Raw genomic sequence first — 15,134 nt, 5'->3', positions numbered from 1 at the left:
ATATATATATATATATATATATATATATATCTTACTACTAACAGACTTTTAGGAAGCAGGAGGATAGGACTCTTGGTAACTCTTGCTGGATACACAATTTCTACAAACATGGTTGAAACTTGAATATCCAATCAAGGACATCATGTAATCTCAGATGTGCAGTACAGCATACTCTATTAAAAAGCAACCCATGAGTATTTGACCACAGGCTAGTCAGTTAGTGCGTACAAAACATCTTCTTTTCATCAGATTTAACCTGAAGCATGGTACATGATTCCAACGCACTTCCAAGTGGAAGACTTGAGTTCCATGAATCGAGACATGGTAACATACATGTAGACAAAAAGGCACCTTTGGATTCCCCTCTCTTCCAAGATGAGGTTGCATGGCAGGGAAGAAATCTAAACTCAATTATGGAATACTCTTGGATAAACAAGGAAAGAATTCCATGCACAGAGCATAAATTTCAATGACACCCTGAAATCTCAAAGATACCATAGGGCTTACTGACTTTCACCACTGTGCAACTTGTTCGTTTTGACTTTGAGAAAGGAGGAGGAGTTAAGAATGACCATACTGCAATGCTATAGGCAGTGCCTCTTCTTTGCTTTGTTGAACTTCCTTGCTGCCCACTGAGAGGCGTCCACACTGTGTCTGCTGGCACTGGCAAAGATGCACTCACAGACAGCTTTTGAGGAAGCCATCAGAAGAAGAGAAATTTTTGCCACAGTGGCTAAAATCTGTGGGGATTGGAAGGGAGGAAATGAATTCAATAGTTGGTTCTGGGAAATACTGAACGGCTGGCAGACTTGAAGGTCGGGACACTTTAGAAAGTCAAGGTTGCCTAGACGCATTTCCTTTTCTGATAACCTTCATACTTATTATGTTGCAGGCTAAAACTTGGAGAGGTGCTTCCCTTCTGGCAGGACAGGTAAGCAGTGACGCTGCTTCCCATGGTGTCTTTTGTTTGTAGGCAGGCTGCAGTCTCGGCTGACTAAATATTTACCTACTGTGTACCTCTAGAGATGAGAATCATTTGACATCCCTCTTATGGCTAAACAACCTAGGCTTCATCTAGCCTCTTGCTGGTGGAACACTTGTTATGGCCCTGGCATTGTAGGGGACTTAGCTAGGTAGTCCCAACCCAAGCAAGTGACAAGGATACTACCTAATACCATTAGTATGTTGATGTGCATTTGGAAAACCATTAGTTGGGTGAAGTTATTGGACTATGTGACTTTCTTTTGTAGCTACCCTTGAAGCTTCCAATTCTAAATAATATATCCAGAAGTACTAAGAAAAGCCTTCTCCCAGCTCCTTCCCTTATCGACATTCAAGCTCAAAGAATTAAACTCTTCTTTCTGCCCTGACAGGTGTGGAACCCAAAGGAAGATGATAGGGTGTTAGGAGTCTAGACCCCTAGAGCACAGAACAATAACCCTCACAAATTTCATCTATCCTTGATCCTCTGGCGTGGATACTAAGAGAGCAACCCATGCGTTTTCACGTCCTTGTAAGTAGCATGGAAACTTGCAATCTTGCCCTCTAAAATTCAGGTGAATTGCCATAAATTTTTCGCAGCCCCAAACAGAGCTGACAATGAACCATAATTATTCTTTTTATAAATGATTATGGATTATGTTGAGCCAGAAATCTAGTTGTCCATTGTCAGAAAAATCAAAACAAAACAAAACAAAACGAAGAATATTTTTGGTATTAAATGCAATGCCTTCCTTCATCTTGGAAACTGGGTGGATTTGAGTTCATTTGAAGAAACATGACATGAGAGGTGATAAGAAGAGAAGGTTCAGGAATCAGGAACCCAGAACCCGACTCCTGTCCCTGTCAATGTCCTGTGGGATACCTGGAAATATATATGGACCTAAATGTAGCTTGGCTTGTGTGTTCCAATTTGTTGTCCAAGGAAATATGGAACGAGCTGGTGGTCATGTGACATACATCACAAAATCCTCCAGAGCATTGACAATTGCAGGACAACTGGAAGGCTCAATACTGGGCACTGTAAGATGGAGAGGAACATACATGGAAGAAAGGAACAGGAGGAGGAATCCTAAAGTAGGGTTAAGAGGAAGAGCATAGAATCAAAACCGCAAATTAGGATGTTGAAAAAATCTTATCTAGATAGGAAAAAAGTCATTTTGCTTACTTGAATGTTTTCTCTATTCTTACCAAAATCTCTGTTGTAAAGATTAAGTACATAAGTTCAGGGAACATTCACAGGTACCTGATTTGGGGCCAGTGACACCCACCAAATGCAATGTTTTGACCTCTATTTTTCTCATATGGTGTCAGAGGGGAAAGGCTATTCAATCCTGTCACTGTGTTTCCCCACCGCCTTTGACAGAATGAGCTACATGCCTCCTGCACAGTTGTGAACTTCCTTGTCAAGGCCCAGGAGTCTAGCTCTCTGGGGTTTCACTTGGTAGGTGAAAACTCATGTGTTGAGCGAAGGTCTTTCTGGATCTATGATGACAACAGGTATCTGAGGACGTTGACTGACTTGAGCAGATGTAATCTGAGGTCCAGATATGAGGACCTTGTGAGACCCATGAGGATTTCAGAGCCTGCCTGGCACTCTTCCCTCTTCAGAGAGGATGAGAACTGTGCAGTTTGGCATCAGATTATGAAATTTTTCGAAAAAGGCCTCATAAAAGTACCCATACTTGGTTTGATGCATTCTTCATTGCTTTCTATTTTCAAAGAGATTGAAATGATTCCAAGTGATAGGGAGACAGCCTTTACTATTGGAGTAGGCACATATATCAGGTAGAGATGACTGAAGGTGCAAATGATATACTCAAAAAATATCTAAGAACTGATGAATTCGAACGTTGTGCTCATTCCTAGTCTCGGTCGATGTACCCTTGCACATATGTGGTAAAGTGTCAGGAGCGGATTTTATGGCTCATGCCAGTAGTCCCAAGAATATTGGAGGACAATGACTGCCCTCGCCCTTTACCCAAAGTTGTGTAAAGGCTGACGTATAACAAATTATTCCAGGATCATCCAATTTAGATAGAGGGAAAATTGAAATGGTCTTTCCTGTTGGAGGCTGGGTAAATTCTAGATAATAATGGCTAGGTGATAAGCCAGGGCACCTGTTTGAGACATTCCCTAGTTTTATTGGTGTTCTTCATTTATGTCTTAGCTGCCAAAATCTTCCAGAGCATGTTGTGTTTACCTATCTCTCTCTCTCGCATGGAAACCATCTCAGTTGATCCATCATGGAAATGACAATTGGGCTTTGCTTTCTGTTATTTCTTGTTGTTGTTTCTGTTTTCCACCTGCGTACATTCTTCATCTTATTGCAGCTCTCACACAGATGCACATCATCTCTTCTAACAAAATTTGCGTGTTACCCAAGATCTATGAAAACAACTATTCCTTTAAAAAACAAGGAAAGATATTTCTAAAGAACATGTTGCTAGCTGGTAGACCCACAGTCCTGATAATGGAGCAGACACGCTAACTCTCCAATGAAACGAGAACGAACCACACACTGAATCTTCTTAATATCCTCATGATGAACATAATTAATTCAGAACTTACACACACACACACACAGATATATATATATATATATATATATATATATATATATATATATATATATATATATATACTACTAACAGACTTTTAGGAAGCAGGAGGATAGGACTCTTGGTAACTCTTGCTGGATACACAATTTCTACAACCATGGTTGAAACTTGAATATCCAATCAAGGACATCATGTAATCTCAGATGTGTAGTACAACATAATCTATTAAAAAGCAACCCATGAGTATTTGACAACAGGCTAGTCAGTTAGTGCGTACAAAACATCTTCTTTTCATCAGATTTAACCTGAAGCATGGTACATGATTCCAACGCACTTCCAAGTGGAAGACTTGAGTTCCATGAATCGAGACATGGTAACATACATGTAGACAAAAAGGCACCTTTGGATTCCCCTCTCTTCCAAGATGAGGTTGCATGGCAGGGAAGAAATCTAAAGTCAATTATGGAATACTCTTGGATAAACAAGGAAAGAATTCCATGCACAGAGCATAAATTTCAATGACACCCTGAAATCTCAAAGATACCATAGGGCTTACTGACTTTCACCACTGTGCAACTTGTTCGTTTTGACTTTGAGAAACGAGGAGGAGTTAAGAATGACCATACTGCAATGCTATAGGCAGTGCCTCTTCTTTGCTTTGTTGAACTTCCTTGCTGCCCATTGAGAGGCGTCCACACTGTGTCTGCTGGCACTGGCAAAGATGCACTCACAGACAGCTTTTGAGGAAGCCATCAGAGTAGAGAAATTTTTGCCACAGTGGCTAAAATCTGTGGGGATTGGAAGGGAGGAAATGAATTCAATAGTTGGTTCTGGGAAAGACTGAACGGCTGGCAGACTTGAAGGTCGGGACACTTTAGAAAGTCAAGGTTGCCTAGACGCATTTCCTTTTCTGATAACCTTCATACTTATTATGTTGCAGGCTAAAACTTGGAGAGGTGCTTCCCTTCTGGCAGGACAGGTAAGCAGTGACGCTGCTTCCCATGGTGTCTTTTGTTTGTAGGCAGGCTGCAGTCTCGGCTGACTAAATATTTACCTACTGTGTACCTCTAGAGATGAGAATCATTTGACGTCCCTCTTATGGCTAAACAACCTAGGCTTCATCTAGCCTCTTGCTGGTGGAACACTTGTTATGGCCCTGGCATTGTAGGGGACTTAGCTAGGTAGTCCCAACCCAAGCAAGTGACAAGGATACTACCTAATACCATTAGTATGTTGATGTGCATTTGGAAAACCATTAGTTGGGTGAAGTTATTGGACTATGTGACTTTCTTTTGTAGCTACCCTTGAAGCTTCCAATTCTAAATAATATATCCAGAAGTACTAAGAAAAGCCTTCTCCCAGCTCCTTCCCTTATCGACATTCAAGCTCAAAGAATTAAACTCTTCTTTCTGCCCTGACAGGTGTGGAACCCAAAGGAAGATGATAGGGTGTTAGGAGTCTAGACCCCTAGAGCACAGAACAATAACCCTCACAAATTTCATCTATCCTTGATCCTCTGGCGTGGATACTAAGAGAGCAACCCATGCGTTTTCACGTCCTTGTAAGTAGCATGGAAACTTGCAATCTTGCCCTCTAAAATTCAGGTGAATTGCCATAAATTTTTCGCAGCCCCAAACAGAGCTGACAATGAACCATAATTATTCTTTTTATAAATGATTATGGATTATGTTGAGCCAGAAATCTAGTTGTCCATTGTCAGAAAAATCAAAACAAAACAAAACAAAACGAAGAATATTTTTGGTATTAAATGCAATGCCTTCCTTCATCTTGGAAACTGGGTGGATTTGAGTTCATTTGAAGAAACATGACATGAGAGGTGATAAGAAGAGAAGGTTCAGGAATCAGGAACCCTGAACCCGACTCCTGTCCCTGTCAATGTCCTGTGGGATACCTGGAAATATATATGGACCTAAATGTAGCTTGGCTTGTGTGTTCCAATTTGTTGTCCAAGGAAATATGGAACGAGCTGGTGGTCATGTGACATACATCACAAAATCCTCCAGAGCATTGACAATTGCAGGACAACTGGAAGGCTCAATACTGGGCACTGTAAGATGGAGAGGAACATACATGGAAGAAAGGAACAGGAGGAGGAATCCTAAAGTAGGGTTAAGAGGAAGAGCATAGAATCAAAACCGCAAATTAGGATGTTGAAAAAATCTTATCTAGATAGGAAAAAAGTCATTTTGCTTACTTGAATGTTTTCTCTATTCTTACCAAAATCTCTGTTGTAAAGATTAAGTACATAAGTTCAGGGAACATTCACAGGTACCTGATTTGGGGCCAGTGACACCCACCAAATGCAATGTTTTGACCTCTATTTTTCTCATATGGTGTCAGAGGGGAAAGGCTATTCAATCCTGTCACTGTGTTTCCCCACCGCCTTTGACAGAATGAGCTACATGCCTCCTGCACAGTTGTGAACTTCCTTGTCAAGGCCCAGGAGTCTAGCTCTCTGGGGTTTCACTTGGTAGGTGAAAACTCATGTGTTGAGCGAAGGTCTTTCTGGATCTATGATGACAACAGGTATCTGAGGACGTTGACTGAATTGAGCAGATGTAATCTGAGGTCCAGATATGAGGACCTTGTGAGACCCATGAGGATTTCAGAGCCTGCCTGGCACTCTTCCCTCTTCAGAGAGGATGAGAACTGTGCAGTTTGGCATCAGATTATGAAATTTTTCGAAAAAGGCCTCATAAAAGTTCCCATACTTGGTTTGATGCATTCTTCATTGCTTTCTATTTTCAAAGAGATTGAAATGATTCCAAGTGATAGGGAGACAGCCTTTACTATTGGAGTAGGCACATATATCAGGTAGAGATGACTGAAGGTGCAAATGATATACTCAAAAAATATCTAAGAACTGATGAATTCGAACGTTGTGCTCATTCCTAGTCTCGGTCGATGTACCCTTGCACATATGTGGTAAAGTGTCAGGAGCGGATTTTATGGCTCATGCCAGTAGTCCCAAGAATATTGGAGGACAATGACTGCCCTCGCCCTTTACCCAAAGTTGTGTAAAGGCTGACGTATAACAAATTATTCCAGGATCATTCAATTTAGATAGAGGGAAAATTGAAATGGTCTTTCCTGTTGGAGGCTGGGTAAATTCTAGATAATAATGGCTAGGTGATAAGCCAGGGCACCTGTTTGAGACATTCCCTAGTTTTATTGGTGTTCTTCATTTATGTCTTAGCTGCCAAAATCTTCCAGAGCATGTTGTGTTTACCTATCTCTCTCTCTCGCATGGAAACCATCTCAGTTGATCCATCATGGAAATGACAATTGGGCTTTGCTTTCTTTTATTTCTTGTTGTTGTTTCTGTTTTCCACCTGCGTACATTCTTCATCTTATTGCAGCTCTCACACAGATGCACATCATCTCTTCTAACAAAATTTGCGTGTTACCCAAGATCTATGAAAACAACTATTCCTTTAAAAAACAAGGAAAGATATTTCTAAAGAACATGTTGCTAGCTGGTAGACCCACAGTCCTGATAATGGAGCAGACACGCTAACTCTCCAATGAAACAAGAACGAACCACACACTGAATCTTCTTAATATCCTCATGATGAACATAATTAATTCAGAACTTACACACACACACACACAGATATATATATATATATATATATATATATATATATATATATACTACTAACAGACTTTTAGGAAGCAGGAGGATAGGACTCTTGGTAACTCTTGCTGGATACACAATTTCTACAACCATGGTTGAAACTTGAATATCCAATCAAGGACATCATGTAATCTAAGATGTGTAGTACAACATACTCTATTAAAAAGCAACCCATGAGTATTTGACAACAGGCTAGTCAGTTAGTGCGTACAAAACATCTTCTTTTCATGAGATTTAACCTGAAGCATGGTAGATGATTCCAACGCTCTTCCAAGTGGAAGACTTGAGTTCCATGAATCGAGACATGGTAACATACATGTAGACAAAAAGGCACCTTTGGATTCCCCTCTCTTCCAAGATGAGGTTGCATGGCATGGAAGAAATCTAAAGTCAATTATGGAATACTCTGTTGGATAAACAAGGAAAGAATTCCATGCACAGAGCATAAATTTCAATGACACCCTGAAATCTCAAAGATACCATAGGGCTTACTGACTTTCACCTCTTTGCTACTTGTTCGTTTTTACTTTGAGAAACGAGGAGGAGTTAAGAATGACCATACTGCAATGCTATAGGCAGTGCCTCTTCTTTGCTTTGTTGAACTTCCTTGCTGCCCACTGAGAGGCGTCCACACTGTGTCTGCTGGCACTGGCAAAGATGCTCTCACAGACAGCTTTTGAGGAAGCCATCAGAAGAAGAAAATTTTTGCCACAGTGGCTAAAATCTGAGGGGATTGGAAGGGAGGAAATGAATTCAATAGTTGGTTTTGGGAAATACTGAACGGCTGGTAGACTTGAAGGTCGGGACACTTTAGAAAGTCAAGGTTGCCTAGACGCATTTCCTTTTCTGATAACCTTCATACTTATTATGTTGCAGGCTAAAACTTGGAGATGTGCTTCCCTTCTGGCAGGACAGGTAAGCAGTGACGCTGCTTCCCATGGTGTCTTTTGTTTGTAGGCAGGCTGCAGTCTCGGCTGACTAAATATTTACCTACTGTGTACCTCTAGAGATGAGAATCATTTGACGTCCCTCTTATGGCTAAACAACCTAGGCTTCATCTTGCCTCTTGCTGGTGGAACACTTGTTATGGCCCTGGCATTGTAGGGGACTTAGCTAGGTAGTCCCAACCCAAGCAAGTGACAAGGATACTACCTAATACCATTAGTATGTTGATGTGCATTTGGAAAACCATTAGTTGGGTGAAGTTATTGGACTATGTGACTTTCTTTTGTAGCTACCCTTGAAGCTTCCAATTCTAAATAATATATCCAGAAGTACTAAGAATAGCCTTCTCCCAGGTCCTTCCCTTATGGACATTCAAGCTCAAAGAATTAAACTCTTCTTTCTGCCCTGACAGGTGTGGAACCCAAAGGAAGATGATAGGGTGTTAGTAGTCTAGACCCCTAGAGCACAGAACAATAACCCTCACAAATTTCATCTATCCTTGATCCTCTGGCGTGGATACTAAGAGAGCAACCCATGCGTTTTCACGTCCTTGTAAGTAGCATGGAAACTTGCAATCTTGCCCTCTAAAATTCAGGTGAATTGCCATAAAGTTTTCGCAGCCCCAAACAGAGCTGACAATGAACCATAATTATTCTTTTTATAAATGATTATGGATTATGTTGAGCCAGAAATCTAGTTGTCCATTGTCGGAAAAATCAAAACAAAACAAAACAAAACGAAGAATATTTTTGGTATTAAATGCAATGCCTTCCTTCATCTTGGAAACTGGGTGGATTTGAGTTCATTTGAAGAAACATGATATGAGAGGTGATAAGAAGAGAAGGTTCAGGAACCAGGAACACAGAACCCAACTCCTGTCCCTGTCAATGTCCTGTGGGATACCTGGAAATGTATATGGACCAAAATGTAGCTTGGCTTGCGTGTTCCAATTTGTTGTCCAAGGAAATATGGAACGAGCTGGTGGTCATGTGACATACATCACAAAATCCTCCAGAGCATTGACAATTGCAGGACAACTGTAAGGCTCAATAATGGGCACTGTAAGATGGAGAGGAACATACATGGAAGAAAGGAACAGGAGGAGGAATCCTAAAGTAGGGTTAAGAGGAAGAGCATAGAATCAAAACCGCAAATTAGGATGTTGAAAAAATCTTATCTAGATAGGAACAAAGTCATTTTGCTTACTTGAATGTTTTCTCTATTCTTACCAAAATCTCTGTTGTAAAGATTAAGTACATAATTTCAGGGAACATTCACAGCTACCCGACTTGGGGCCAGTGACACGACCAAATGCAATGTTTTGACCTCTATTTTTCTCATATGGTGTCAGAGGGGAAAGGCTCTTCAATCCTGTCACTGTGTTTCCCCACCACCTTTGACAGAATGAGCTACATGCCTCCTGCACAGTTTTGAACTTCCTTGTCAAGGCCCAGGAGTCTAGCTCTCTGGGGTTTCACTTGGTAGGTGAAAACTCATGTGTTGAGCGAAGGCCTTTCTGGATCTATGATGACAACAGGTATCTGAGGACGTTGACTGACTTGAGCAGATGTAATCTGAGGTCCAGATATGAGGACCTCGTGAGACCCATGAGGATTTCAGAGCCTGCCTGGCACTCTTCATCTTCAAAGAGGATGAGAACTGTGCAGTTTGGCATCAGATTCTGAGATTTTTCGAAAAAGGCCTCATAACAGTACCCATACTTGGTTTGATACTTTCTTCATTGCTTTCTATTTTCAAAGAGATTGAAATGATTCCAAGTGATAGGCAGACAGCCTTTACTATAGGAGTAGGCACATATATCAGGTAGAGATGACTGTAGGTGCAAATGATATACTCAAAAAATATCTAAGAACTGATGAATTCGAACGTGGTGCTCATTCCTAGTCTCGGTCGATGTACCCTTGCACATATGTGGTAAAGTGTCAGGAGCGGCTTTTATGGCTCATGCCAGTAGTCCCAAGAATATTGGAGGACAATGACTGCCCTCGCCCTTTACCCAAAGTTGTGTAAAGGCTGACGTATAACAAATAATTCCAGGATCATTCAATTTAGATAGAGGGAAAATTGAAATGGTCTTTCCTGTTGGAGGCTGGGTAAATTCTAGATAATAATGGCTAGGTGATAAGCCAGGGCACATGTTTGAGACATTCCCTAGTTTTATTGGTGTTATTCAATTATGTCTTAGCTGCCAAAATCTTCCAGAGCATGTTGTGTTTACCTATCTCTCTCTCTCGCATGGAAACCATCTCAGTTGATCCATCATGGAAATGACATTTGGGCTTTGCTTTCTGTTATTTCTTGTTGTTGTTTCTGTTTTCCACCTGTGTACATTCTTCCTCTTATTGCAGCTCTCACACAGATGCACATCATCTCTTCTAACAAAATTTGCATGTTACCCAAGATCTATGAAAACAACTATTCCTTTAAAAAACAAGGAAAGATATTTCTAAAGAACATGTTGCTAGCTGGTAGACCCACAGTCCTGATAATGGAGCAGACACGCTAACTCTCCAATGAAACAAGAACGAACTACACACTGAATCTTCTTAATATCCTCATGATGAACATAATTAATTCAGAACTGACACACACACACACACAGATATATATATATATACATATATATATATATATATATATATATATATATATATATATATATATATATCTTACTACTAACAGACTTTTAGGAAGCAGGAGCATAGGACTTTTGGTAACACTTGCTGGATACACAATTTCTAAAGCTATGGTTGACGCTTGAATATCCAATCAAGGACATCATGTAATCTCAGATTTGTAGTACAACATACTCGATAAAAAGCAACCCATGAGTATTTGACCACGGGCTAGTGAGTTAGTGAGTAGAAAACATCTTCTTTTCATCAGATTTAACCTGAAGCATGGTAGATGATTCCAACGCTCTTCCAAGTGGAATACTTGAGTTCCATGAATCGATACATGGTAACATACATATAGACAAAAAGGCACCTTTGGATTCCCCTCTCTTCCAAGATGAGGTTGCATGGCAGGGAAGAAATCTAAAGTCAATTATGGAACACTCTGTTGGATAAACATGAGAGAATTCCATGCACAGAGGACAAATTTCAATGACACCCTGAAATCTCAAAGATACCATAGGGCTTATTGACTTTCACCTCTGTGCAACTTGTTCATTTTGACTTTGAGAAACCAGGAGTTAAGAATGACCATACTGTACAGTATGACTCATGGCTAATGCCCTGGTGGTAGCTCCAACAGCTGTCAATGAGATGGTAGTAACAATGGTGGCTGTAGTTCCAAGATCCCTTTTCTGTCTGAAGAGAGTCATAGCGTGAGGGGCATCAATGGGCACAGGCACCCAGCGAGGCATGCGAGTAACCAGGGCATACCTAAATTTACTAGCATTCCAGCATTGGGCAAAAAAGCAAGTATCATTACCACAATTACTTGACTCTATCTGGCTAATAATGAATAAAAATGGGGGATATAGACAAACAGGTGTGGGCTTATAGGAAATATTATGAGAAGCCTTAACCCCTCGTTGGAACATCCTGCGTCAGTTCTAGAACTAGCAGTGGTGGTGTCCGAGGTCTGAGTAAGTTCAGGAGACCATTGCCCCCAGGGGCGAGACGTGCTCCATGCCAATTGACTAACTCCATGTTTTCCTCCAATTTTGAAATTCATTTAAGGTTATTAAATTATTTTTTTTCCTTTTTTCTTAAATTTTTCATCAATTACACTTTATTCATTCTGCATCCCCCCATTAGCCCCTCCCTCCTCTCCTCCCAATCCCACCCTCCCTCCTCCCTCTGCTTGCATGCCACTCCCCAAGTCCACTAATAGGGGAGGATCTCCTCTCCTTTCTTATTGTAGTCTGTCAGTTCAGACCCTGAATAATCATTAAGCCAATGTAGCTCATGCCTTTGTTGTACATAAAGGAATTAATGCTCAACTAAAAGGAAGCTTGATGGTGTTCAATCAGAGGATTGACCTCTTGTAGGAGCAAATAGATACCCTATGGCAAATCGCTCAACCTGGCTGTCAATGAAAGTATGCTGGACTTTGTGTCACTAGCATACAACATGAGAATTTTTCCTGTGCTGCAAATCTGTCTAAACAATTGTCGAGCTATATTTTAGATAATTGGACTGGAGAATTCGATACTACGATGGAGCAGCTGAGAGTGGCCATTGTCACAGTAAATTCTACCAGAGTGGACGCAGGACTAGCCACAGGATTATCAACATGGATTGCTGCAGCAATGAACCATCTGAAGGAATGGGCGGGCATGGGAGTGTTAGCAGGCCTTCTGGTTTTGGTCTCCTTGGTTTGCCTGTGGTATATATGCAAGATTAGAGTCTCACAACAGTGTGATGCAGCCATGATCATTCAGGCCTTTACAGCCATGAAGCAGGACATTCCCCCAAGCATGGTTGGATACCAGAAAAAGCTAAAATGATAAGCTCAGGATGCGAGGCTAAGCACTGCACTCAGGGTCAGCCGCTTTGGACCCAGAGAAGACCATGTCTGATTGGATGCAGGTTGATGCCCCAGGTCCTGCCTCTGAGAAAAAGGTATCGTACGGGTCTGATGCTCTTTGGGTGGATGACACCTAAATGAACATCTGTACAAAGTCCCAATTTATTTCTAATATCAGAGATCAGACCTCTACTCTTGCCTGATGCGTCTAAAACAAAAAGGGGGAACTGTAGAGAGCTGCGGAATGCTATGCCTTAAAGATGGAGCTGGTTTCCGCCTTTCACCTTCCTGATGGTGAGTGCTCTCTGTCACGAACAACTCCACATTTGGCTAAGGCCGAGGATCTGGCTTGCTTCCATGTATGTGGACCTATCTGCATTGCCCCCGTGGCACGCCTGGGTTGGCTACCCAGAGGCTATTTAAGCTGTGGGCTGACTTTCCCCAGGGCCCGAGGATTCTTCAATGTTCCTGAATAAACAGCATTGAAAAAAAAAAAAAAAAAAGAATGACCATACTGCAATGCTATAGGCAGTGCCTCTTCTTTGCTTTGTCCAACTTCCCTGCTGCCCACTGAGAGGCGTCCACACTGTGTTTGCTGGCACTAGCAAAGATGCTCTCACAGACAGCTTCTGAGGAAGTCATCAGAAGAAGAGAAATCCTTGCCACAGTGGCTAAAATCTGAGGGGATTGGAAGGGAGGAAATGAATTCAATAGTTGGTTCTGGGAAAGACTGAACTGCTGGCAGACTTGAAGGTCGGGACACTTTAGAAAGTCAAGGTTGCCTAGACGCATTTCCTTTTCTGATAACCTTCATACTTATTATGTTGCAGGCTAAAACTTGGAGAGGTGCTTCCCTTCTGTCAGGACAGGTAAGTGACGCTGCTTCCCATTGTGTCTTTTGTTTGTAGACAGGCTGCATTCTCGCCTGACGAAATATTTACCTACTGTGTACCACAAGAGATGAGAATTATTTAACGTCCCTCTCATGGCTAAACAACCTAGGCTTCGTCTTGCCTCTTGATGGTGGAACACTTGCTATGGCCCTGGCATTGTAGGGGACTTAGCTAGGTAGACCAAACCCAAGCAAGTGACAAGGATACTAACTAATACCATTAGTATTTTGAGGTGCATTTGGAAAACCAACAGTTGGGTGAAGTTATTGGCATATTTGACTTTCTTTTGAAGCTACCATTGAAGCTTCCAATTCTAAATAATATATCCAGAAGTACTAAGAAAAGCCTTCTCCCAGCTCCTTCCCTTATCGACATTCATGCTCAAAGAATTAAACTTTTATTTCTGCCCTGACAGGTGTGGAACCCAAAGGAAGATGATAGGGTGTTAGGAGTCTAGACCCCTAGAGCACAGAACAATAACCCTCACAAATTTCATCTATCATTGATCCTCTGGCGTGGATACTAAGAGAGCAACCCATGCGTTTTCACTTCCTTGTAAGTAGCATGGAAACATGCAATCTTGCCCTCTAAAATTCAGGTGAATTGCCATAAAGTTTTCAAAAACCCAAACAGAGCTGACAATGAACCATATTTATTCTTTTTATAAATGATTATGGATTATGTTGAGCCAGAAATCTAGTTGTCCATTGTCAGAACAAAACAAAACAAAACTAAGAATATTTTTGGTATTAAATGCAATGCCTTCCTTCATCTTGGAACCTGGGTGGTGTTGAGTTCATTTGAAGAAACATGACATGAGAGGTGATAAGAAGAGAAGGTTCAGGAATCAGGCACACAGAACCCAACTCCTGTCCCTGTCAATGTCCTGTGGGATACCTGGTGATGTATATGGACCAAAATATAGCTTGGCCTGTGTGTTGCTTTTTGTTGTCCAAGGAAATATGGAAGGAGCTGGTGGTCATGGGACATACATCACAAAATCCTCCAGAGCATTGACAATTGCAGGACAACTGGAAGGCTCAATACTGTGCACTGTAAGATGGAGAGGAACATACATGGAAGACAGGGAACCTGAGGAGGAAGTGTAAAGGCGGGTTAACATGAAGAGCATAGAATCAAAACCGCAAATTAGGATGTTGAAAAATCTTATCTAGATAGGAAAAAACTCATTTTGCTTTCTTGAATGTTTTCTCTATTCTTACCAAATCTTTGTTGTAAAGATTAAATACATAAATTCAAGGAACATTCACAGGTACCCGATTTGGGGCCAGTGACACCCACCAAAGGCAATGTGTTGACCTCTATTTTTCTCATATGGTGTCAAAGGGGAAAGGCTCTTTAATCCTGTCCTCTGTGTTTCCCCAGAACCTTTGACAGAATGAGCTACATGCCTCCTGCACAGTTTTGAACTTCCTTGTCAAGGCCCAGGAGTCTAGCTCTCTGGGATTTCACTTGGTAGGTGAAAACTCATGTGTTGAGCGAAGGCCTTTCTGGATCTATGATGACAACAGGTTTCTGAGGACGTTGACTGACTTGAACAGATGCGATCTGAGGTCC

The 15,134-nt window shown here is 41.3% G+C and overlaps 4 non-coding genes across 4 annotated transcripts; all 4 read left to right on the top strand.

Annotated features, from left to right (window-relative positions):
- The first annotated feature begins 2,480 nt into the window (after positions 1 to 2,480).
- Positions 2,481 to 2,545, top strand: LOC132647657 (small nucleolar RNA SNORD109A). The gene has a single exon (XR_009586003.1). It is a non-coding gene; the product is annotated as a small nucleolar RNA SNORD109A (small nucleolar RNA).
- A 3,543-nt stretch (positions 2,546 to 6,088) lies between these two features.
- Positions 6,089 to 6,153, top strand: LOC132647729 (small nucleolar RNA SNORD109A). Its single transcript, XR_009586072.1, has one exon. It is a non-coding gene; the product is annotated as a small nucleolar RNA SNORD109A (small nucleolar RNA).
- A 3,528-nt stretch (positions 6,154 to 9,681) lies between these two features.
- On the top strand, positions 9,682 to 9,746 carry LOC132647656 (small nucleolar RNA SNORD109A). The gene has a single exon (XR_009586002.1). It is a non-coding gene; the product is annotated as a small nucleolar RNA SNORD109A (small nucleolar RNA).
- A 5,323-nt stretch (positions 9,747 to 15,069) lies between these two features.
- On the top strand, positions 15,070 to 15,134 carry LOC132647783 (small nucleolar RNA SNORD109A). The gene has a single exon (XR_009586126.1). It is a non-coding gene; the product is annotated as a small nucleolar RNA SNORD109A (small nucleolar RNA).

The sequence above is a fragment of the Meriones unguiculatus genome, chromosome 14 (genome assembly GCF_030254825.1).
Source record: "Meriones unguiculatus strain TT.TT164.6M chromosome 14, Bangor_MerUng_6.1, whole genome shotgun sequence".
In the NCBI taxonomy this organism is placed as follows: Eukaryota; Metazoa; Chordata; class Mammalia; order Rodentia; family Muridae; genus Meriones; species Meriones unguiculatus.
This window is presented reverse-complemented; position numbering and strand designations above follow the sequence as displayed.